Raw genomic sequence first — 24,670 nt, 5'->3', positions numbered from 1 at the left:
TATTTACATGATTTTTTTGATGTTTCACTCCACAAGTTCAAGCTGCTTTATTTAGGTTAAGCTTACTGGGTCTCCTCTCTGATGTATTTCTGAAATACTAATGTCTATCTTACAGAAAAGGTGCCAATAACATTTCTCTTTTGAAGCATACATCAGTGTGGGCATTTAAGTTAGTGATTTTGCTAATACCTGAGTTGTACATCCTTGTTTAGGTACTTCATTGTTTACATCCTCAATGATCAGAAACTTTTACATGTTATTGAACTGAAATTATCTAAGTGCTAAGCTTCTGCACATGACTTACACACACATTTCCATAGAAAAAATGGGTAGGTACCGAGACCTGCTACACAATGGAAGCTCTACTCCTAATTGCAAAGATATGATTAAATAAATAGAAATGAAAAGTAAACAGATTAATGCAACACTTTCCAACTTTCCCAAGGCCTCTGTCTTCTAATGGGAATGAAGCAGACATATCAATAGGAAGAATTTTGCTAAAATCTCAAAGATAAAATACTTTCAGGCTAGATCAGATTTTAACACCAAGAAGCCATCACAGACTCACAAAATCTTAAGGGTTGGAAGTGACCTTAAAATATCATCTACCAGAGCAGGATCATCTGAAGTAGGTCACACAGGAACTCATCCAGGTTGGTTTTGAATGTCCCCAGAGAAGGAGACTCAACAACCCATCTGGGCAGCACGTTCCAGTGCTCTGTCACCCTCACAGTGAAGTTTTTCCTTATGTTCTTTGGAACCTCTTATATTCTAGCTTGTACTCGTTGCCCCTTGTGCTACCATTGGACAATCCTGTGTAAATTGTGCAGCCAGACCACCTTTATGCTACAACTTTTTTTGCATCTGATTTATTGTCAATAGTGGCTTGAAGAGGTGAACTGTGGGTTTAATGTCAATTCAGAAAAGGGGAAGAAGAACAAAGTTCTTGATGATAACGTGTCCGAAATGAGAGACATGTTCATGGCTGTTCTCATGGAAAGCACTGTCTCCCCAGTATCTTTGATGCAGGCATCCTATGACTTTCTTGTCATATCATACATTTTTGAGTGCTATATGTCACTTTTTTGATATCAAATTAATTATTTCCCTTTTCTTCACCCTTAGCATTGTAGGTGTTTTTAGAGATCATATATGTTTTCCACTGATTCTTATTTACCCAGATTATGCTAATATCTAAAAATAGATCAGTCCTATTCAAAATGCTGAAATCATAAACTTCTCTTCTCAAGTGAAAACAAGCAGTTGTAGCCAGTAAATGCAAGTTTTGCCATGACTAGTAAAAAGCTGCAGATATTTTGCTGTCTTGGTAGCAAAGGGCCTCAGATCCCATCCAGACTCATTGTGGCCATGGCAGGGTTCATCCTGGTTTGACAGTTGCTGAGGTAAGCAGTGCCTATGGACTCCCATTTTTTAGTTTTGCTTTGTGATTCCTAATATGGCACTGCCCTGACCAAGGCAGAGCTGAGGGTTGGAAAGGCAACTGTGCTGCTCTGTCTTTAGATGAGAGACCCTGAGAGGAAAACAGAGCCTGTGAGAAAAAAATATATTAATGTAACTCGAAGTTGAAGATCAGAGAGAAAGAATTCCCCATCATGATCATCATGCCACTCACACCAAAGATTCAAAGACAGGACATGGAGTAATGGGGTGAAGCTGGAACACAAAAAGTTCCACTTAAATATAAGAAAAAACTGTTTCACTGTGAGGGTGACAGAGCAGAACAGGCTGCCCAGAGGGGTTGTGGAGTCTCCTTCCTTGGAGGTCTTCAAGACCTGCCTGGACACGTTCCTATGCAACCTGATCTAGGTGACCCTGCTTCTGCAGGGGAGTTGGAGTAGATGATCTCTAAAGGTCCCTTCCAACCCTACCATTCTATGATTCTATGATTTCAGCATGCTTATTCCTATTCAGTCTAGGAAGACTGAAACCATGAACTTTGGGGGGATATTTGGTTGTTGTTGTGTTGTTTTTTTTTTTTTTTTTGCAACTTAAAGAGTGTTACTAGGTTTTGTTTTTTTTTTTTTTTCCCTATTCATTAAATAAGATGGACTGTTAGTCTGTTAAAATATTGATTGAACTAACTGTAACATTTCAGCCTAGGTATATTCTTTGTCCGTTTGTATATTCATTTTGCACAGAAGATTTTGAGACTAAAAATGTAGACTAGATTCCAGCATTCAAGAGAACACAATAGTGCTTTTGCATTCTACATAGTTGTAAAATAATTCCTTAATTTGATCATTTCTGATGGGAAGGGATGACAGCAAAATAGATTTCAAAGACAAGAAGGCAGAAAAGGATTCCTGAGTGGGGCTTAAGAACTAAATATTGTGGTCTGAAATGTGTGGACCTTTGTTTGGCTTTAACCTGACATCAACTCTACCTCTATTTTCCAAGCATCTGGTTGTAATATGTATGCCACACCAGTTCTTTATCTATTAAATAGAAATAGGTGCAACCCAGCATGATGGGATTTTTATTTTTTTTAATAAAGATAAGAATAAGAATAAGAATAAGAATAAAAAGGTTTTATTACGGTGATGAAGTAAATGCATACTATTCTGGCTTGCTGGTGGTTTTTTCCATGTAATTTTTTCATTGATTTTCTATAGATGTAGTGGGAAAAGACCTTATGAGTAAAAAATGAGAAAATTAGAAAGATAAAATTATTAAGGCATTAAAAATGGAGTATGCACTGAAGTATCCTCTCTCATACTCAAGTGTGAGGGCAATCTTGGTTTTTCCATTCAGTACTTTAATTCAGCTAAAGCTAGAAATTTTATCCCAGTTGAATGACAACATTCAAATGAATATGAATGTTGATGGCGTATAGCAAGTTACATGTGAGTTCTCAAAAGAGAGAGTTAGAAGTGTAAAGCAGGAAATCTTATGTAAAATTAGGGGGCAGTATCATTTTAGTATGGGTGCAAACACTACTGAATTGAAGTGCTCTTGGTATTTGAATTTGGGGAAAATTTGAAGAAAATACAGATTAATGTCTAAAAGATTTGGAAATAGGCCCCCTTGAGTGTTTTAATGTACTTATCAAAGAGATAAAAGCAATAAAATTAAAGGGAGTTGGTATATATGGTTGCATGTGTGGTGACTGACTGTCTTGCATACTGAAAGTATCTCCTGGCAAACAAAACTTTGATCAAGGAATCTCTAATATTGTAGTCAAAATGTAACAAAATTCAATGTCTGGAAGCTGAAGCAAGACAAATTTAGAATGATGGAATAAGGCTTCAGTGAAGACAATTAACTAGTGAGTACCTTGAAATTGGGGTTGGTTTTGCTGGAAATTAAAAAATTTCATTTAAGACTCAGCATACTGTAGAATTCTGGTAAATCCTATAACCTCTGTTGTTTAAGAGGTCATATGAGATTGTCATAATAATAATTTCTGGCTTTGCCATCAATAATGGTTTATCTCACTGTTCTCATGGTTTTCTCATAGAAAGATTTTGATTTTTCACCTAAACGCTCTTCCCTGGATATAGCCCCTACTTTCTAACTTGTTTGTTCACCTCCACTTCCTTCTCTTGGGATCCTACAGTGCAGATCCCTGTTCATGTGTTCATTTTGATTTTTTGGCTCACAGGTGGCCTTGCATTAGATAATATAAATATTAGGGATGTGAGTAGGCTGGAGGTGGTTATAAAAAGTATTTCAATATGAACAACTTTTATAACTTTGATTTTATGATTTGCCATGTTTTTTAGAAGGGATACATGTCTGGAATCTCTGTCTCCGGTGAGGTAGAAAATGTCAATCAAATAGTTTTTTCATTTAATGGTCTTAGAATGGCCTGTATTAAAACAGAAAGGAAACCTTTACTATAGTAGAAATCCTCCTCTGTTATAAACTTTCTGAACGGTAAATGGATCAAGGTCCAAATTAGGTCTTCACTGTGTCAAGTGCAATGGTAATAGCCAAACAAAAGCATCCCATAGCCTTAGGTCTGACAGTCTGTTAAACGAATTTATATGCACAAAAGAAGTGTCTTTCTGAAACATGAAGTAGCCCGAGAGAGATTCTGGAAAGGTTTTACAGACTCTTAATAGTTCAAGACATTATTTATTCCATAATGAAAGAAAAAGTTTTAGAGAGCAATCAGATTTTCATGAACAAAAACTAGATTCTTGTCCTGGGGTGAGAAAGGATCACAGGCAGTGATTTTTGTGTTAGATAGGAAGAGATATGAAAAAAGGGTTTGATAGCTGGAAAAGCAAGAGAGTAGAAAGAGCTGTTCATTCTATCAATGTCATCTATTTTGCATGCTTTTATATTCTATTTCTCTAAGTGTGATTTCTAGCTTTTTCCTCTATTAATTTTTTTTTTTACATTCTTCTTAGCATTAAAAAAAAAGATATTCTTTTTCATGTTCTTGCTCAGTGCCTTTTCTGTCCTACTGTTGTACATCCTTCTCAGTATTGAACCACAACATTTTCCAAACTCTGTGCTAGTACATCCCCATTTTGGTCACATCTGCCTTCACATGACTGCTGTAATCTTGCCTGCAGTTTTCTGTATGTGTTTTACAGGCTGTAGAGAAAATAGTTGGACCTGATTAAAAGCATGAATACCCACCTCTCTGCCCTGGAGTGGATATCTGCCAGCAAGGAAAAGTAGCTAACTGTTCCCTAGTAGCATGAACATTTCTTCAAATCCCTCGAAGGATCTGAAACATTTGGTTCTTCAATTTCATTTTCTTGTACTTTCACTTTGTTTCTATTCTTCAAAAGTGCACAAGAAAATCTACCGATCAGCTCAATAACCATGTGGTGATAGTGTGGCCAAAGAGCTGACTGTGCATTGGAAATAATATTTTGAAATGAGAACTCCAAGAATTACAGTACTGCCAATACAAATGAGCAGATACCAATCTTCAAGGCCTCTTACAGTTTCACTATTGCTTTGAACTTAAAGTACTATCTGTTTTGAATAAAAATGGATAAGCCAACAAAACAGGACTAGTCTTGAATGAGACAAGTCAATATTCTTTATCTATACAGCTCCAAGGTTGTGATATGCACTTGGGCTAAAAATGTGTCATTAATTTACTTATGCGTGTTGTGAGTGTTAAAAAACTCCCATATTCCTAATCAGAACAGTGATTCCCCCCAGAAAAAAAAAGAGCAGAGATACAACTGTAGCAATACCTTTTTAGTTTAGTCCATTCAGGAGTTGGTTTCAACCAAATGATGAAACTGATCTCAGCTGCTGCCCTGGACTTGCTGCATACCAGTAAAATCTTCTGAGAATAAACAAATTATTTTTACATGCTGGAGGATAATGGGATTGGAAGGTGTCTTTTACTTTTGACAGGGATTAGAATGAATCTGTGGCATGATGTTTTGTTGGCCTGGCAAAAAAAACTAAGTCATGGCCTCTTAAATGTCATGGAATTATGAGAGGTAGGATTTTTATTAGGAAATGTCAAAGCACATATCTAAGCATGGGATGGCTCAAAGCTGCCTGTCATACATACAGTATTGATGGATTCTTGGCTGTGTCTTTTGTTAAGTAAATGAGAACACTGGCTGCATGGTTATATGTCTAAATGCAAGAGCTGCCTACGCAAAACCTGTGTTGAAACTTTCTAAGCTGACATGGTCGATAGAAGTGAGAAGTTCTGATTCAAAATAAAGAATCAGGACATCTGTTTCAAATTTCATGCTTTTGGGGGGATATGGTGGAGGGGAAACATATAACTTTGATGTGACAAATACCAATCAATTTATTTCAAACTTTTCTTTGATGATAAAACTATAAAGTGAAGATATAAAAATATTTCCCCTTTCCCACAAATGCAAACAATAGGTATATGTTAACCCTTTCTTTCAAACTTAGAGTTTTAACATTCCTCATTATGATTCAGGCATACCGAGTGGAACCTGGAAGTAAGAAGGAATAATTCTTCTCAAAAGTTATATCAAGAATATCTATTTGGACTAGATTATAGTTATAGGTCCTGAACTAACCTAAGAAGCAGTGTTCACATAATAATATATAATGGACTTCATGGTGGTGATAGAAAGAAAAATACATCTGAGTACCAACATAAATGCTGATGCAACTGCTTGACTGTGCATGGGTTTCTGAAGTCAGAAATATCTTTGCTAAGACTGTTTTCCATTTGACCCTTGTTTAGGTGGCATGTGTACCATAAGTGGCATGAATTTCTTAAGCAAAAAATTGGCTATCAGCTCTTACACTACTAACTTACAAGGCAGCTAATCAGCATTTTGATCCTGGGCTGCCATTCTAATTATCATCTTCGTAGGCATTCTTAAGAAAGATTTCAAATGACACACCAGAGACATTTTATAACATATTTTTTTCTAAAGTCAAAGTATGAACAAAATTGTGTAAAAAAAAGATAATCATGCTTTTCAAAACAAAGATGTAATATCACAGAAATCCACCCTTAAAGTCCAAAAGTTCATGGGTTAAGATAAAGACAGAGAGATCACTTACCAAGAAACCAAAGAGAGTAAACATGGGGAAAATTAATTTAATTGATTGTCAGGTAAAATAGATTTGGATAATGAGAATTAGACAAATTAAAACACCTTCTTCTCATCCCCTTTTTCCAGGCTCAACCTTACTCTTTCATTCCCAACTTCTCTATCTCCCCCTCTTGAGTAGCACTGGTAAGATGGAGAATGGAGGGTTGTGGATAGTCCATAAAGATTCTTCTCTACTGCTCCTTGCTCCTCACACCTTTTCCCTGCTCCAACATAGGTCCTTCCCATCAGCTGCAGTCCTTCAAGATAAACTTAATACTGTGTGGTATCCTCCACAGGTTGAAGTTCCTACAAGAAATATCCATCTGCTCAGGTGTGCGGTGTTCCATGGACTGCAGTTGTAGACATCTGCTCTATCTGGTCTCTCATGGGCTGCAGATGATTCTTTGCACTGGTGCATGGTGTACCTCTTCACTCTCCTTCTCTCATCTTCTTGTCTGTATGGTTCTTTATCTCGTTGAAACTGGTCAGTGTTGTATCAGATAAGAATGACTTTCTGAAATATGTTAATAGCAAGAGGATGTCTAAAGAAAATGTCAGACCGATACTTGTTGAAGATGATCATCTGACTATTAGGTGTAAGGTAAAAGTGGAGGGATCCAATGCTTTTTTTTTACTTCAATCTTTAATAATACTGGTAGACCTAGGTCTGCCCAGTCCCTTGAGTTAGAGAACCACAAAGTGAGGAAATGGAGACTCTCATTTTTGAGTTTGGGGTAGTCCCTGGCCTCTTCACACAGGAGCCACCCCTGCAGCTCTCCTGCTGACAACACTATTACTCCATGGAGCCACAAAAGTCTCAGAAAACTGTCACCTTTGTTCAAAAAGATATGATTTTACAGTATTAATAAAAGTCTTACTAGAGGAGAGCGTTAAAGAGAGCTTTTAAAGAAGCTGCATTGAGAAGTTGCTAGAAACAAAGAAACATTAATCTTACGTATCAAAAGAGAAAACATAGTAGGAGGCACCAGTGAATCTAAATAATGTTTCTGTTTTTGGCATATTTAAAGTTAATGAAACCTATGATTTTTTTAAAAGCCAAAGCATTCCCTCCTCTCTCTGTACTCAGTTTAAACTCTAATTTAATAAATATTGATCTCAAACAAAAGCTGTAAGAGGGTGGCATGATGAGTAATCTCACATTTCCTCTAGCGTTTTATTTCTTATTCAGATGAGTTTAAATAAAAGCAAACAAGAAATCCACCAAAAATAGAATGAATGAATGTTTCTAAGGGGGGAAAAATTTTTTGAGGTATCATAACAACTCTTGTTTTATCTAGCAATTTTCCAAGTCTGTCATATGTTTACTTTCCCCACTTTTGGATTTGTAATTTTATGGTGGATTTTGCTCTGCCCAAAATGTATATTCAGACTAGAGATCACATAATCTTATCCATGGAAACAAATCTGATTTTTCTCTGCTGCACTTTACATGAAGTCCACAAAGTGAGCTAAAATTGTGTGTTTCTAACTGCATTGACCTAGTGTATCTGTTTCACACCTTGACTGATAATTTGCTAAAGTGCTGTAACTTGATTGCATTCAATTTAGTACCATTGGCATAAAAGCAGTAATCAGTTCTGATGAGTCTTTATGTTCTTCACCCTATGAAAAAGACTTGGGCAAACTCATTTGACAGGTGATAAAATATTTCTCTAGCATCACACAGAATAGATATATACAGTGGTTTTACATCCTGTTATGAATTTTCCAGAGAGACTTATATTCCCCAAACTTGCAAATTACATCTGAAATGGGCTTGACAAGTATGCAGAATTTAGCAATATGATACTCTCTCATTATTTCCTTTGGCAGTGGTGTGGTACTTCCTCTGCAGTGTGCTGATGGGGCAGAACTATGAAAATTATGGGAACTTGTCTGATCCTTTCCTCTCCTGAGATTCCTCAGAAAGAATTAAAGTGTAGCAAGTCTTAATATTAATTCCAAATGGGCCATTGTTCTTGTCATTCTATTTCTCACTGAAGGAGCTCTTCTTGGGAACAGTCATTAACAGGTCTGGAGATTTAAAATTGCCTCTTGAAATCTGTGTTATATCTTTAGAAGAGCTTTTAATAGTTTGGGATTACTGTGGTGAAAAATCTTCTATCAGGTACTCTACCATCATGAAGAAATTGTGTAGCAAAGCTGTAGAGTTGTATTTTGCAAATGTACATAGTAGAGGAATTCAAAATACTTCAAACAGAAGTTTTTAAATAATAAATGTCAAAATTCCATTTCCAATATGAATAGTTTATATAGAGCTTTTTATTTTAAGATTACATTTATTTGGTTTTGTCCTGCTACATGACTTCTCTAACTCCTACACTTATGCAACTCTTATCCATGGAATACAAATATACAGCTGTCATACATATGTTACCCATTGTTCTGGTCTAATTCTGTGTTAAATACATTAGCTAAATAATGGGACAAGCTTTAGTGTAATGTTATTACTCAAGATATAATCTCAAAGTACAAAATGAAATATGACACTATACAATGATGTTTGATTTGAAATATGTCTAAATTGGTATTGATCGTACTTTTGTAATGATTTTTTTAAAAAAATCAAATAAAGGCAGAAAGTTTTTCTAGGGGAAAAGTTCTTTTTTTTTAAAAGCAATGAAAAATGTGGTACTTTATCTATGGGAATGCTAATATAAAATGATTTTACTCAAAGCAAAATAAGCCCTCTATAAATGGCCACAATTACAATGAGGCATTGCTTATCCATCTTTAAAGTATTGCCTGCCATTTTTTAAGACACTGAGAAATGAGAATGATACTGCCATTCAGGAAGGGTTACACTTTTTCAAATTAGTATAAAATTAACTTATTTTATTTATAAATTCAAGAGAGATTTATTAGTTTTTAATTCAAGTAATCTCCAGTAATCATCTTTTACTACAGAAATAAATACTCCTCAATTTGCAGGATTATACAGGATGTCAATTGATTAGGCTTCTCAGTATTAGTATAGTTTGTGTGTTCATAGGCTTTCTGTAAAGAAGAGGTTTGCTAATTGCTAATTTATGAGTAGAACTATTGTTTCATGATCAATATTTGTTTACTTGAACTGGTAACCAGTTTAAGATACGACAGAAATCAAATTCACATCAAGACTATGTGACCATGTGTAAGAGTTGTGAAAGAGTGCTTGTTAAATATGACTGTCTGGCTTTTTCCTCCATTAACAGAGACACCGTAGATTCATTCGAGAACCATAATTTATGAGCTGATTAGAAATTTCCTTTAGAATTCCAAATCCTGACACATGTTTGAGACTGTGAAGTCCTTACTTTGGTGGGATGCCTGGAAAGATACCACAGGGAAAGAAAATGTCATTTCAGGATGGAAAGATTTAATGTCTCAGACGGAAATCATAGAATGGTAGAGGTTGGAAGGGACCTTTAGAGATCATCTAGTCCAACCCCCATGCAGAAGCAGGTTCACCTAGATCAGGTTGCATAGCAACGTGTCCAGGCAGGTCTTGAAGACCTCCAAGGAATGAGACTCTACAACCTCCCTGGGCAGCCTGTGCCAGGGCTCCGTCACCCTCACAGTGAAATAGTTTTTCCTTATATTTAAGTGAAACTATTTGTGTACCAGCTTCATCACATTACCCCTTGTCCTGTTGCCTGCTACAATAGAAAAAAGGGATGTCCCAACCTCCTGACACCCACCATTTAGATATTTGTAAATGTTAATAAGATCTCCCCTCAATCTCCTCTTTTCTAGACTAAACAGCCCCAGTTCCCGCAGCCTTTCCTCATATGAAAGATGTTCCATTCTCCTGATCATCTTGGTGGCCCTGCGCTGGACTCTCTCCAGAAGTTCCCTGTTTCTCTTGAGCTGAAGAGCCCAGAACTGGACACAGTACTCCAGACGAGGCCTCACCAGGGCAGAGTAGAGGGGGAAGAAGAACCTCCCTTGACCTGCTGGCCACACTCTTCTTGATGCATCTCAAGATGCCATTGGCCTTCTTGGCCGCGAGGGCACATTGCTGGCTCATATGTAGCTTATTATCAATCAATTAAATGAAAGGAAATGAAAACATTAATTCTACAAGGTGCTTTATATTAACTTGGGTCTCTCCTCCACCATTTGTGAGAGGCACAATATAGATAACAGCTTCACAAATACAATTTAAATGACAATTCATTCATAGATAGTGGTCTGACATTCTTGCATAAAAAGATAAAAAACCATTGTACTGCATGGTTTATTATCTTAAGAAATTTTGAAGTGTTGCACAAAGCTTTCAATGTGCTCCCTAAATCAACTTAATTTATTTCATGAACACCAATAGAATTAAAGGTGCTACTGCAAACAGGAGTGGGATTTCCCAGCTGGCAGATGGTGTACCGCAATTGAAAACTCTTGAGTAAAGCAATATGAAAGGAATCTCCCACACAGCTGAATGATGTAAATTAAAGAGTCTTGCTTATCAACAGAATCAGTTACCTAATATTCTTGGATGTTTAGCTTTTGTAAAGGAAAAAACCAAAATACTAATATTTCAGTGAAAAGAACAACTTCTACCAATCTAAATGTCTGAGGTCCAATCTGATTCTTAGTTATATCTGCAGAATGCTATTCAAGTCAATAGGGTAATAAGGAAGTATTTGAGAGATTAGCTGAGTGATTTTTAAATAGCCAAAGTTCAAATGGGATGTACTTTAAAAAGAATTTTAAACTCAACAGACTTTTCTTTGACTAAAGAGTATCTCAGTTTTTAATCAGTTTTTTCTTTCACAGACAATTTTGTCTTTGCTAAGTAAGTATAAAAGTGATTCTTGTTGGACAAAAAAAGAATTGTCTGGAATTTTTAATGAAAATAATGTAAGTGATTTCATTCTACTTACAAAAGCAAATTTACTTATGGAATTTCAGAGGGCATTGAGCAAATAGGAAAGTTAGAAGGAGGAAAATAATATGACAAAAGAAATAGTCAAACAAAGCAAAAGTCAAATTACTGTCTCAGTCTTGCCCTGGATAGATATCAGAAAGTCAGACCTGAGTTAGAGTAGAATTTGGTCAATGCCACAGTGGTTTTGCTATGGTTATCATGAGTAAAGTTCCATTTTCCATTCTGCAACTTTGTTTTATTTTGGTTTTTTTTTTTTTTTTTTTAAATTTAAAAGTAGATGGAATTCTGAAAGGAATCAAGTCAAGTCCCATCAAAGTGAAAAACTAGAAAAATATCAAATGTACATCTTAAGTATCTGAGGCAATTTTAGAGCTCTTGAGTCATGCATGGGAAAGATTCTGCCTGGAAATGTCAGATCAAGAGTTCTTAAATTAATTGGAGTTTATTCATGACAAGAATCCAAATTTCTGTATGACTGGGATACTGTTTATTCCAACATGAGACATTTTCACTGTGTCCTGTTGGATTAAGTAAATAATACTCTTTGGTAGACAGATTTTTATATTATTCTCTATTATCCTTGTTCATTAGACTATTAAGTTATTCTCTCTGTCTCTGTTTCTGGCTCAGTGTAGTTAGAATATTTTATATAACGTGTAAACCCTCTGACTAGAGAGAGAGAGAGAGACACTGCTAATCTCTACATCTAGATTTCTTAAAACTTCCAAGATGGAAATTGATGGTGCTGATCTGATGAAATTTTCCAAATCTGAAACAGACTCTCTATGTGGATTTACCTTGGGACGTGCAGACATTTCTTGCTGTCTTTATATTTTGTTAGTGCCAGCAAGTATTTTCAGGATGGGAGAAAATATTCGCTTTTGATAAAATCTGTTTTTTCTGTAACTTCATCTTCAGTTGAAAAGGCATTGTGCTAGAAAATTCCCAACAAACTCTAGTTACAGAATCACTCTGAGATCAGATGTCTTCTTATCTCCCATGAGGCATTGTAAAATAAATAAGGAATTTGAATTAACAGAAAGATTAATTTGAATCTTAAACTTTCTTCTGATGCCCTGTATAACTTTATATCATCTAGGCTTCATGAGGTAAAACAAAATGAGCATTTCTGATTTTTTTTTTTTACAGCCTTAAACACAGATAATTTTTAATCTGATTATCCTGAAAATGTAATTTTTAACCTTTCATCTTGGTTTACACAATGGCATGTCATGATAATATATTACAGTTTCATTGAGGAATACTTGTATTGTTTCAGAGAGCTAGCATTCTTCACCAAAATGAATACAGTGGCTTATAGATCCAAAGTATGGATCTTGGTATATTGGTCTCAATACTTCAAAAAAGAATGATGTGATTCTTTAAAAAAAATACTTTGTTCTATGAAAGCATTTGTGATTTTTATGATTATTTCCTTCAGATATTCCAATGTTGTGTAGTGTAGAGTATACCCCTCATAAATATATAAATAAATAAATAAGTGGTGAGATGGAAACAGAAACTTAAATTGCTGTGCTTCGTCATAGTTAGTCTCTATGTCTTATCCATGTACTTTGCTCATAACAGATCACAGGAGGGCTTTTTAAAGTTTCAAGAACTGTGAATGATGTGACTTATTAAATTAACCTACTTTTTTGACATATTTTATATATTGTACTGGTTTCAGCTGCGATAGAGTTGATTTCCTTCCTAGTAGTTTCTACAGGGCTATGTTTTGGATTTATGCTGAAAAGAACATTGATAACACAGGGCTGTGTTGATTATTGCTGAGCAGTGCTTGCACAGTTCCAAGGCCTTTTCTGCTTCTCATCCTGCCCTGACAGTGAGTGGGCTGAGGGTGCACAATAGACTGGGAGGGAGTATAACCAACACAACTGGTCCAAACTAGCCAAAGATCTATTCCATATCATAGAGTCTCATGCTCAGTGTATTAAACTGAGGGGCACTTGACAGACAGGAGTGAATCACTGCTCAGGCATCAATCAGTAGGTAGTAAGCAATTGTATTGTGCATCATGTGTCATTTCTTGGGGTTTGTTTCTGACAATTATTATTCTTCCCTTCCCTTCCCTTCCCTTCCCTTCCCTTCCCTTCCCTTCCCTTCCCTTCCCTTCCCTTCCCTTCCCTTCCCTTCCCTTCCCTTCCCTTCCCTTCCCTTCCCTTCCCTTCCCTTCCCTTCCCTTCCCTTCCCTTCCCTTCCCTTCCCTTCCCTTCCCTTCCCTGTCTCAGTCCAGTATCTGGTGTCTTTATAGCAGACTAATGCAGCTAGAGGTGTGTTCATACTGTCATTCTATATGTATGTGTGTATATATATTATATAGGTATACGTGCAGTATATCTATATGAATAGTAATAAAGGTAGCTTTTAGAGTGGAATTTCACTCAAATGCTTGACCTTGGGGGGGGGAAATGTTGCATCTGAAGCTCCTAAGTGGAACTGTAAGGTGGAGAGGGGATTGGCATGAGACTCAGCAGATCATTACTGAGGAAAGGAGTAGTGTTATTTGAATCTGAAAGGATCAAAGTATTAAAACTCCTTTTCATGAGATGTGAAGTTGTGCAATCAATATAATGTTGAACACAATGAATAAATACTTCAATACTGAGAAAATATGTTCTGATTAGTTCCAGTGATAAAATGTGCTATTACATTCTGAAACTGCTAGACCTTGCACAATTGCTTTATCAACAAAGGCTGCAAACACAATAGTATATTAATCTGATCTCCCACATATGAGTAAGGATGTGCAAACCTTTGCTTAATTGAACTACAAACTAGAACAGTGGCTTAAACACTGTGTTAAACCTTGGCTGTTAAGAGAAACTCTGCTAAAGATGATGTTTCTGTACTCACAGTCATATCTACTAATTTCACTTGCCTCAGTGAGTAGAATTTCTCTCTGTGTTTTTCTTACTATGATTCTAGACATCAACTTAAAATTCTCATTAGGAGAAGGAAACAGAAACAGTAGCAGGAATTATTCCAGTTATTTTGTGCTGCTCTATTTATAGAAAAAGGTAACACAGTGGGGCTAGGCAAAACACAAGATCTCTTGAATTTTAGGTGGAAAAGATATAAAGTGAGCATTAAAGTAGAGGAAATAAGCTTGAAAGATAACTGAATAGATAATGATATTATAGAGCACTACAGTAACATGACTCTTGCTGTTGCTCTGCTGCTGTATTTGCTTAGTAGTCAGCCCAGATTGTTAGAGAACAGTGTAAAATATACTGCAGAAAAGGAATAATCCAGTTTAGGAATTCATAGTCATTGCTAGCCTTGGTAAAAAGGCTGAAAATGCAGTGTCAACATATGCAATGTGATAAACTCTTCTTTGCTAAATACATTTTACAAAGCAACCACAAAAAGCCAACACTTGAAGCAGTTTGTTGAGTAAACACCATTATTACTATCTGTTATGTTCAATTTTGTGTATTCAAGCAGACCAAGAACTTGTAATCTAAGGTGGGGAGTAGGTGAGTGAAAGGGAACAGACAAAAGGAATTATTATTCTTTTGTAAATGAGCAATTTTGACAGTCTGAAACTATGTGATGTGGTGCCAAAGCATAAAATAAATCTCAATTACCATGTAAATTCTTCAAATTACAAATCACTTTTCCTTCCAGTGAAAAAAATCATCTTTGAACTATATGGCCATTTCTGGATGGCAGCAGCATCATGCTTTGTGGAACAGTTTACTTGATGAAGTTATGATACTCAGGTTCTCAAGGCTGCTTTCACTATACACAAATTTAATTCAAGTGTTTGTTCACTGTAAAATATACTTCAGATCTTGATAAAGACTTTTCCATCATGTTTGCTGGTAATTTCTCCACTGTGTCTAGTAATAACCCATTCCTCCAGCAAATTTCCCAAATGCTTGTAGAATTTGCAAAGACCAATTGGACAGCAGACTTTTACTGGAAACCATTCCCACAGAGGGTGCTCATGAATAGCTTCAGCCTGAAAGCAGAAAGAGTTGTAGAAAGTCTGCATAGACTTTGATCAACTGAAATGCACCACTTTTCAGAGAGCATCCTGATTTACTTTTCTTAGTTCAGTTTCTGCGCTTACTGGTCTGAATTTTCTACGCACTGAATCAGCTAAATTGCATTAAGTGAGTGTCATGGTTTGGCATGGAGATGTTTCTGGTAAGGTGGAAGGGGCTGTAAAGATGACTCCTGTAAGTAGTTGCTTGAAACTCTACCCAGCTCTGAGCCAGACCCACTTTTGGGGCTGAGATAATTAGACGGCTCCAGGATCACTTTTTAGGAAGAAGCTGGAAGAAGAGGGTTCTTCCTTCTTTCTTTTGTCCCTCCTCCTTTCCCGGTTGGTGGTGGGACAAGGAGTTGGAAGAGAGAGAGAAACAACCATGCAGACTCTAAGGTCAGTGAGGGAAGAAAGGAGGAGATGTACTGAAGCAGAGACTCCCCTGCATCCGACTGGTGAAGCTGTGATTTGTGTGCATTTTGTTAAAGACCCTGCAGAGACTCATTTTGTAAAGACCTCACATCAGGGGCAGTGACTCACTTTGTTCAAGACCCTGTGCCAGGTGCACAGACTATGGCCAGAGGAGGTCGTGTCTCATGGAAGGGACCCTGTATTGTCAGAAGCCACAGCTGCTGGGAAGAACCAACACCAGAGAAGTTAATTTGGGACTGAGTCCTGGGGGAGGGACCCTGTATTGGAGCAGGGGAAGAATGCCAGGAGTCATCCTCCTCTGAGAAAAGAGAAGCAGTAGAGCCCATCTGTGAGAGACTGACCACATTCCCCATTCCCTGCCTCCCTGAGCTGTTGAGGGAGGAGGTGGTAGAGATATTGAAAGCAGTGATCTGGGCCTGAGAGAAAAGAGGGATGGGGGAGGGAGATCTTAAAGTGCTGGTTGTAATTTTCTCATCATCTTGCTCTGGTTTTGCTTTTTGTTCTGTTCTGTTTCTTGTAGGTAGTAGAATAAACTTTCCTTGCTTTCCTCTCTAAGTTGAATAGTGGAGTTTGTTTTGCCCAGAACTGTAATTGCCAGTAAGCCCTCCTTGCCCTTGTCTTAATCCACAACAGTCTTGGTTATCTTTTTTTCCTCTTATTTTCCTCTACATCACTAACTTGTTTAATCCAGGATCAGAACTAAGCAATAAAATTTCCAGAACAGAGATACTACTTTCCAGAAGAACCAAGAATACTACAGAGACACAATGATGCAGCTTAACAGGCATTTTTTTTTCTAAAATTTAGGGTGGAGAAATGACTGTTGCCTGCATTAATTTCAACATGATCCATCAGTGTGTGCTCAGAAAGACAACCGTATCCTGGGCTACATCAAAAGAAACATGACCAGCAGGTCAAAGGAGATGATTCTTCCTCAGTACTCTGCTCTACTGAGACCCAAGCTGGAGTACTGTGTTCAACTCTAGGACCCTCAACACTAATAGTTTAACCTTAATTTTCAGAGACATTATGAATTTTTAATCTTTGTGAGCGGGATGTGAATTTCTCATTAGTACTGTCCTGTAAGCGAGTACTGACACACTGCAGTATTGCTTTATATTTTGTTTTTCCATGGCTTAAAACCCAGTGAACAAATTTTCTGCTTCAGAAAATTTAAGTAAGAGAATATCAATACTGAAGATGACCATAAGGTTGCCAAGCTGAAGTACATGCAAAGGGAGCATGTGAAAATAATAAACTTGGTGAACTGAGAAAAGAAGTGCTTTCTTAATCAGAAAAAAAGAATATTTCTCAGTGAAGTAACATATTTCAACTCACTACCTTTAATGATCAGTGAATATATAATATAGACTTTATTGGTAATGACTCTTCCACTAGAGTATAACTGATGAGCTCTGGGTGATTTCCTATTTGTAGGAAATGAAGCCATCTACAGGAGCATAAGTAAGAAGGAATGGGGAAAATCATTATACCTTGTTAGGATTGGATATATTTAGGACTTTCTTGGTGGAGATGGGAGATTATGGTTCAAATTCTCTCAAGCGGAAGGGGAAACTCAATCTCCCACAGCTTAAGCAAACCATACACTAATTAGGTTAAAGAGTCAATTTCTTTTTGAACTTTGCTCTAAATATTTAGTGGCATTTTTTCAATTTTAGCTATTTGGTGAATTAAGTTAAAATTTCTTATTTTTTAGTGTATTTTGAGTAATATCGTTAGTCACAAAACTCCTGTCTTTCTTTGAAGGTTTGTGGTTGGATGAAGGGGAGAAATATATTCCCGTAAAAAGAACAAACCAGAAAATACAGTTTTGAGAGTGAAAATAAGCTACTGTCATTCCGAAGCCACTTTATAGTTGTAAAATATCTGATTGAGTAATGCTTGAAATATCAGATGAAATCTTGATTTTTTTTTTATAATTTCTAAAAATAAGTAATGATTTCTATTTTGTCTTGTACACAAGCCTCATATCCCTACAACTTGTGTGTTTGTTTTTTTTTTTTTCTTAACAAATGCTCAGTAGATAAATGCTCCAGCTGTTTCATTTGAATACTTAAAGGGAACATAAATTATGTCATTTTGCTCTGCCCGGTGCTGTAAGAAATATTTCTCATTTAATACAATGGAAATCTGTGGATGACTTGCGAGCACAAAAAGAGTGTGAAAACAAGTAAAGGCAAAAAAAACCCAAGAAAGGAGGAGATTGTGCTTCTACTTTCCACTGAGAAAACTTAGGCTGTGAAATCGCATACTGCAATGTGAACTTCAATCAAATATCTTGAAAGAAGGTCACTGCTTTAAAACATTGAAAGGCTCAAGGAATTTTTTTTCAGGTGCCAGTGACTGATCTTATTTACATTTTTCAAAGTGAGAGTTTCAATTGACTGAACTATTAAATTGAAACACCCAAAGAAAACACTTCACTAAGGATGGATCCATGCACTTTTTCTACCCCGAAGAACACAGCCTACATCTTTTAAACCAGGCAAAAGTGGAAATATTTGTTACTAGGGAAATTTCAGGAGGCAGGAGGGAGACTGAACTGCTGAGTTTACATGTGTATGAAAAACAAACTTTAAAGTGAAAGTTATCAGACTCTGAATCATCTCTGGAAAAAATTAGACATAAGCAGAGTCAAAGTGGGTTACTACTGATTTAATTGAATTCCAGATACTGTGAATTTGTTGTTAAAAGCCTAGGTAGGTCAATGGTGCTGACATATTTGTGGATGAAATGAGCTAGAGAAACGTGAAACATTTGCAACTTGGGGCTGTTAAATAAATATTCTTGTGTACTTAGCAAATTATGCTTCCTTTTTAAATTGAGAAACGTCTTTCAATGGACCAACATTTTCTTGAATTGGATAATAAGTACAGAATGACGTCTGACTGTTGCAAAAATGTTCTCAAGCTTGTTTGACAGCTATTCTTTATCAAGTACTAAGTATTCAAAATTCCCAGCTGTTTTAACTGAGCATTTAAGACAGGTAGGTTTCCTGATTAAGTGGAATAAATAGTGTCATTTAGACCATCCTGATGCTAGAGCTAGTGTACATGAATTATTATTCTGTAGTTGAGTACATCTGTATGAAGACAACCAGCACAAATCTTATGCAGTTTAAATTTCATACTGAAAAGAAAAGCATACAGATGACCTCTAGGACTGAAACTGTCTCAGTAGAGAACTGACTCCCTTGTACTATGGAAGGCTTTTTGTGGTTTGATTAACACTCCCAGAGCTGTGACTGGCTCTCTGTGCCCTTGTGTGCTAGAATAATCATTACAAGTGAAGAGTTCACAAACAGGTTAAAAATGCATCCAAATAGTGCTCCCCCTCACAGGATTTCAGCTACATTCTAAAAGTAACTGCTTGTACTGGTTTTGGTTGGAATAGTTAATTTTCCTCATACTAGCTTGTATGAGGTTATGTTTTAGATTTGTGCTAAAAACAAATGTCGATAATGCAGAGGTGTTTTAGCTACTGCTGAGAGGCTCTTAAACAGAGGCCTTCTCTGCCTCTCATACCACCCCATCAGTAATTGGGCTGTGGGTACACAAGAAGTTGGGATGGGACACAGCCGAGACAGCTAACCAAAGGAACATTCCATACCTTATGACATCATGTAAATGATGTAGATGAAACAAGAGCGTGTTGGCAAAGGGGGAGAATGCATTGTGGGAAATGGCTGGGCATCAGTCAGATCCTGGTGAGCAACTGTTTTCATTTCCATCACTTGTCTTTTTTTTTGGGTTTTATTTTCTGTTCTCTTGGGTTTTGGTTTAATTTGTGATTGGTGTCTTTTTTGGTTTGTTTTTTTCCCCCTTTTCCTTACAATTTAAAAGAATTATTATTATGATCTCTTTTTAATTGTTAAATTATTTTAATTTAAATCCAGGAATTTCTTTCTCACTTTTCTCCTTCCTGTTATTCTCCTCCATCCAACTGCACAATGGTGAGTCAGTAAGCAACTATGTGGTGTTTAGTTGCCAGCTGGAGTTAAACCATGACGATTTTCTACAGAGGTCTGTTGTATGCCAAGTTACATCCTCAGCTAACAGTAGTGTGATGAAATACAACATAGTGGTAAATGACTTCACTGTATCCAGTGTATATTTCAGTGCATTTAATATGTTAGTGAACTCCTTGAGTCATTGCTGTGCCAAGGAGTTGCAGATGTAGGAAAAACAGGATAATTTAAATTTTTTTTTTAGTGTTTTAGAGTAAAATAGTAAAAAATACTCAAGATTACAAGATTAAATCCTAAATCATGATAAGATAAAATTTCTTCTGCAAAGAAATCATGGTATTGTTGAGAAACTCATCTAAAGAGACAAGACTTGCACAACATTATTTGAGCTGCAGTGCTTGTGAATGCAATGGCATTCTTGTTCTTTTCTTGGTTGAGCTCTTCTATTGCCCTTCATTGCTATTATTTAATTCTATATTTCCTATAATTTATTGTTCCTCATTATAACATTCTGACTCATTCCTTCCCCCACGTCAGTTCCAAAAAATTACATCTTGGGGCTATAAATAAATATTTTTAACTACATTTCTTGTCCTGGACACCATCAGCATTAAGGTTATAAACTTTTCTAATTTAAGCTCTTGGAATGTCTACACGGGTATTCCACAATTTTGTTCTTATCATCAGGCTCCAGGCAACACTATGTATGCCATGACTTGCCTTACTACTAGTGACCAGTCACTTTTAATCATCACTGACTTGGCTTTCCAAAAGTCTTTATCTCCTTTAAAAAATCCAACTTCACTAGACAGACTTTCTGAAATAAGTATGCCTACTGCTGATCTAAAAAGACTAGGGAAAAAAAAAGCCAAAAAAAAAAGGTGCAAAAAGCACAGAGAACCAAAACACCATAAGGTTTGCCTGTAGATATTACAGTCTTGAAGTTATTTTAAATACAGAGGCCTTAAAACTCTAAAGATCCTAAAGTCTAGGCTAAAAAAAATGTATACATGTGTTTTCATTTGAACACAAGCTGCTGCTGCATCTTTGATTTATCTTTGAAACAGATGTGTTTTGAGTTGAAGTTAGACCTCAAAGTAAAAAGTAAATGTTCAATAGAAAATATTTTTCTTATTCAGAATAGAGACTGAAAGTGTAAATTTTGCTCTGAAAAGGTAAAAGTGTATTCTAAATGTTCCTTGCAGAAGTTAAGAGATTGGTTGAGAAACTCAGAAAAGTACAGAAAATTACACTTGTGAACCTCAGGCATATTTCTTTAACTGATCACGTCCACGGTATTAAGTGGGAACATATAATGTCTGACTGTTGTGATAATTACATGTCTTCATGCTTGAAATGCTTGAACAGCCTGTCTGCAAAGTTTTTCAACCATTTTGACTTAATTTTTCCAATGCAAAAGCCAAATATGGTTTGATCCTCCTTCCATGGTCTTCAGCTCAAGCACTTGACATACTTGCTCAGCTCCCTGGTGTTTTTGTCCTTTTGTCTTGTCACCTACTCTGACACACTCCCAGATGCATACATATTTAGGCACCTTGCTGAAACATTCTCTCTTCAGTTAAGCCCTAGACTAACTCCTACAGTTTTCCACTCAGTCCTCCCCAGCAACTGTGAGAGATCTCTCACCTTTCAGCTTTGCCCAACTGCACCGTGCCTGCTGCTTTGTTAGTGATCCTTTTGGCTTCCTTTCTCTGTGTTTTTTACAAGCTTCTCTCTTGATTTACCTTCCTTATATGTCCTCAGCTTCCCAGTTAGTTTCTCCCATGCTTAGTTTTGCATTAGGACCTCCTATTTTCCTCTGTTCTGTCAGATGACTTCCCAGTCTTCCACCCAATGAAAGACATAGGTCATCCACAAGCTGCTTTTTCGAATAATCCAGTTCATTGTGTAAAAAAAGGAAATCTGCATTTCTCCTAAATGATGGTTTCCAGGCACACATCCTATTTCCTGTTAACAAGATCAACAACTTATGTGAGCAGGGTCAGCCCTACAATGTCAATGCTCTGTTCCATTTAACTCTCAGATGCTGTTAAATATGTGTTCTGATCCAGCTGTATGATCGTACATCCTGGTGGACATGGAGAATGCTGGAAATTTTTCTGCATGTGAACAGTCAGCAAAAAGAGATTTATAACCGTGTCCTTAATAATATTGGCTCCTTAATCTCTTTGGAGGGTTGAGAAATATTATATCTATGTAATATTGGAGAGACTGATCTTGAGTTATTCAAGGTCAAGCTGAAGAACATATTAGAGAAGTGATTTTATGTCTTATCTTTAACTTCACATCTTATTTATAGTACATTTCTTCCTTTTGTATCGTCACTGTGAAGACAACAATGTTAGTAATAAAGAAGATAAAGAATTAGCAGCCATCTAGGTTTAACTATTCTGTCATTTAGGTCTACTCTCAAGCAAGGCCTGTGTATAAATGAGCTTTGAAGTAAATTTGACCACTCTTCTTTCAGTTTGTGTGAAAGAGTGGTTTATACTAAAATAGGAATGGAATGATTTTACCTTTAGGTATCTAAATATCTATTACTGTACAAAATTGTAGCATATATGTACAAAATAAATATTAAACTAAAGAATCATACAAAACAATATGTTGTTATTACTTATTACATGCTGTTATTATTTATTATATGTATAACAATGTACTATCAACTTCACCATTGAAACAGTTCAAGCATTTTATAATATGTCTATGAATATAGCAATAATATTAGAATGATATATTATATAAATCTGTGCTTTTTTGCCTTAAAAATGAATAAAGCAACCTGGACTACACAGTTGTCTGAAAGTAAATCAGTTTATTGTACAGTTTATGTATCAATTGAGGTTACAACATTGCATCATATCAGAGGATCATTGAATTCTTCTGGTGTCTCCTACTTCTGTTGTGTGAATGTAGTGGGTCTGGGATGGTAGTGATTTTCCACAGCAGCTCCTGCAGTGCTGTGCTTACTGTTGATATCAATATTATGACTACTGCTTGCACAGCATCAGGGCTGTCCCTCCAGCATTCCTTCCCCCACCTTCACCAATAGCTGTGGGTGGGCATGATCTTGGGAGGGACCGTGGCCAGGACAGCTGACCCAGGCTGACCAAGGAGATATTCCATACCATATGACGTCAGCTCAGTAATATAAACTGGGGGAGAGGAGCAGGAAGGGGAGGTGAGATTCATTTCTGCCCTTCCCAAAGCAACCGCTACACGTACTGAAGCCCTGCTTCTCGGGAGGTGGCCGGACATCGCTGCTGATGGGAAGTAGAGAGTAACAGCTTTATCTGCTTTTGCTTTGCTTCCCGCGCGCGCGGCTTTGCTGCTTATTTATTAAACTGCTTTTATCTCAACCCACGAGACTCCCATCTTATTTTCTCCCCTTCCCTGGCTTGCTGAGGAGGTGGGGGATAAAGCGGTGTGGTGGACACCTGGCATCCAGCCAGGCTCAAACTACCACAGTGAACAACACATTTTGGTTAGGAAAAAAGAAAAAAATAACAAAACAAACAAACAAACAACAAAATGCCAAACAGCAGCTTCTAGAGGTTTCAGGACACTTTTTTGGTTGCTCATTTAATAAAATATCCCGTTTCTGTTTCACTGTCTGAATGGTTTTTCATTTCTGAATTTACATGGAGTGGCCTGAATAGCTCAACAGATTGTACTTGTGGGATAAAGACATTCACAGAATAATTATTTCTTGTTGTTCTAATGCAATTTCTGAACTTACAGGATCTTCTTTACTGCTTTCTACTACTGTTATGTTTGATAATCCTAGGAGCAAGAAAACAGTGCAATATTCCAATGCATCAATATGTGTGTAGTTGTACCATGATTAGTGTAGAGCTACTGCACTTAGCAGCACTGTGGCGAAGTTGAAAGGAGCTTTTGCCTCCCCTTCTTCCCGACCTCTTGCTTTTGTCCCATTAGCATTAGTCTCCAGATCCTGTTGTGCAAGAGTCAGGCAGGAAAAGACTGTTCCTTAGCCCTGTCTGAGGACTCCTCACAAGCCAGTTCTCTGTGTGTGTTTGGAATGCATGATAGAACTCAGGTTTGTGATTAGCTTTTGCTTTGCAACCAAGATGCGTTCAACAGCCTTTTTTGTATATGTTTATTCCACATGCTTATCCTGATTCAAGAGCTGATGAATTCAGTGTATGTCTTTAAAAAGATGCCAGTGGAGTTTGAATCTTGACCACTGAATGATGTTCTGCCTATATAACATATACTATTGGAAAGATCTTGCAGTATCTGCTTCTAGCTCATCATGTCTACTTACACAGTAAGAATTGAGAACAATTAAGTGACAAGTCCTGCAATAGCAGTTTCTGTATGTGCTTGGGTCCTGTTCCCTACTCATCCTGAGAATGAATTCAAACCTCTCTTCTTGAAGCTCTTAGGTTTCCATGGATTAGAGGATTCCATAGTATTGTTTAAGTGAGGTGCTTATTGTGTTAATGGATGGAGGAGGGAGGTGCATTTAGGCTGCAATGCATCTACACATGATCTGTGTATTAATTAGTGGATATTGGCTTCCTCCCATCATATAACTCATATGGTTGGAGCTGCACAAAACACACAGAGAAAGAATAGTGTTGCCACATAGAACAGCTTTTAGTCTAAACTACCATAAAAAGATTAGATCAGGAGCCAGATTTGACTTCAGGTGTCACCTATTTTCAGACTGGAGTTAATATGCCTTTAAAAGCATGAGTCATAAGGAGTATTTCAATTTAAACTGTCTTGTGCTAGTGTCTCACTGACCTGAAAGATAAAGAAATGTAAAT

This window comes from Colius striatus, chromosome 4 (genome assembly GCF_028858725.1).
Source record: "Colius striatus isolate bColStr4 chromosome 4, bColStr4.1.hap1, whole genome shotgun sequence".
Lineage (NCBI taxonomy): Eukaryota > Metazoa > Chordata > Aves > Coliiformes > Coliidae > Colius > Colius striatus.
The sequence above is the reverse complement of the archived record's forward strand: the minus strand, read 5'-3'. Positions refer to the sequence as shown.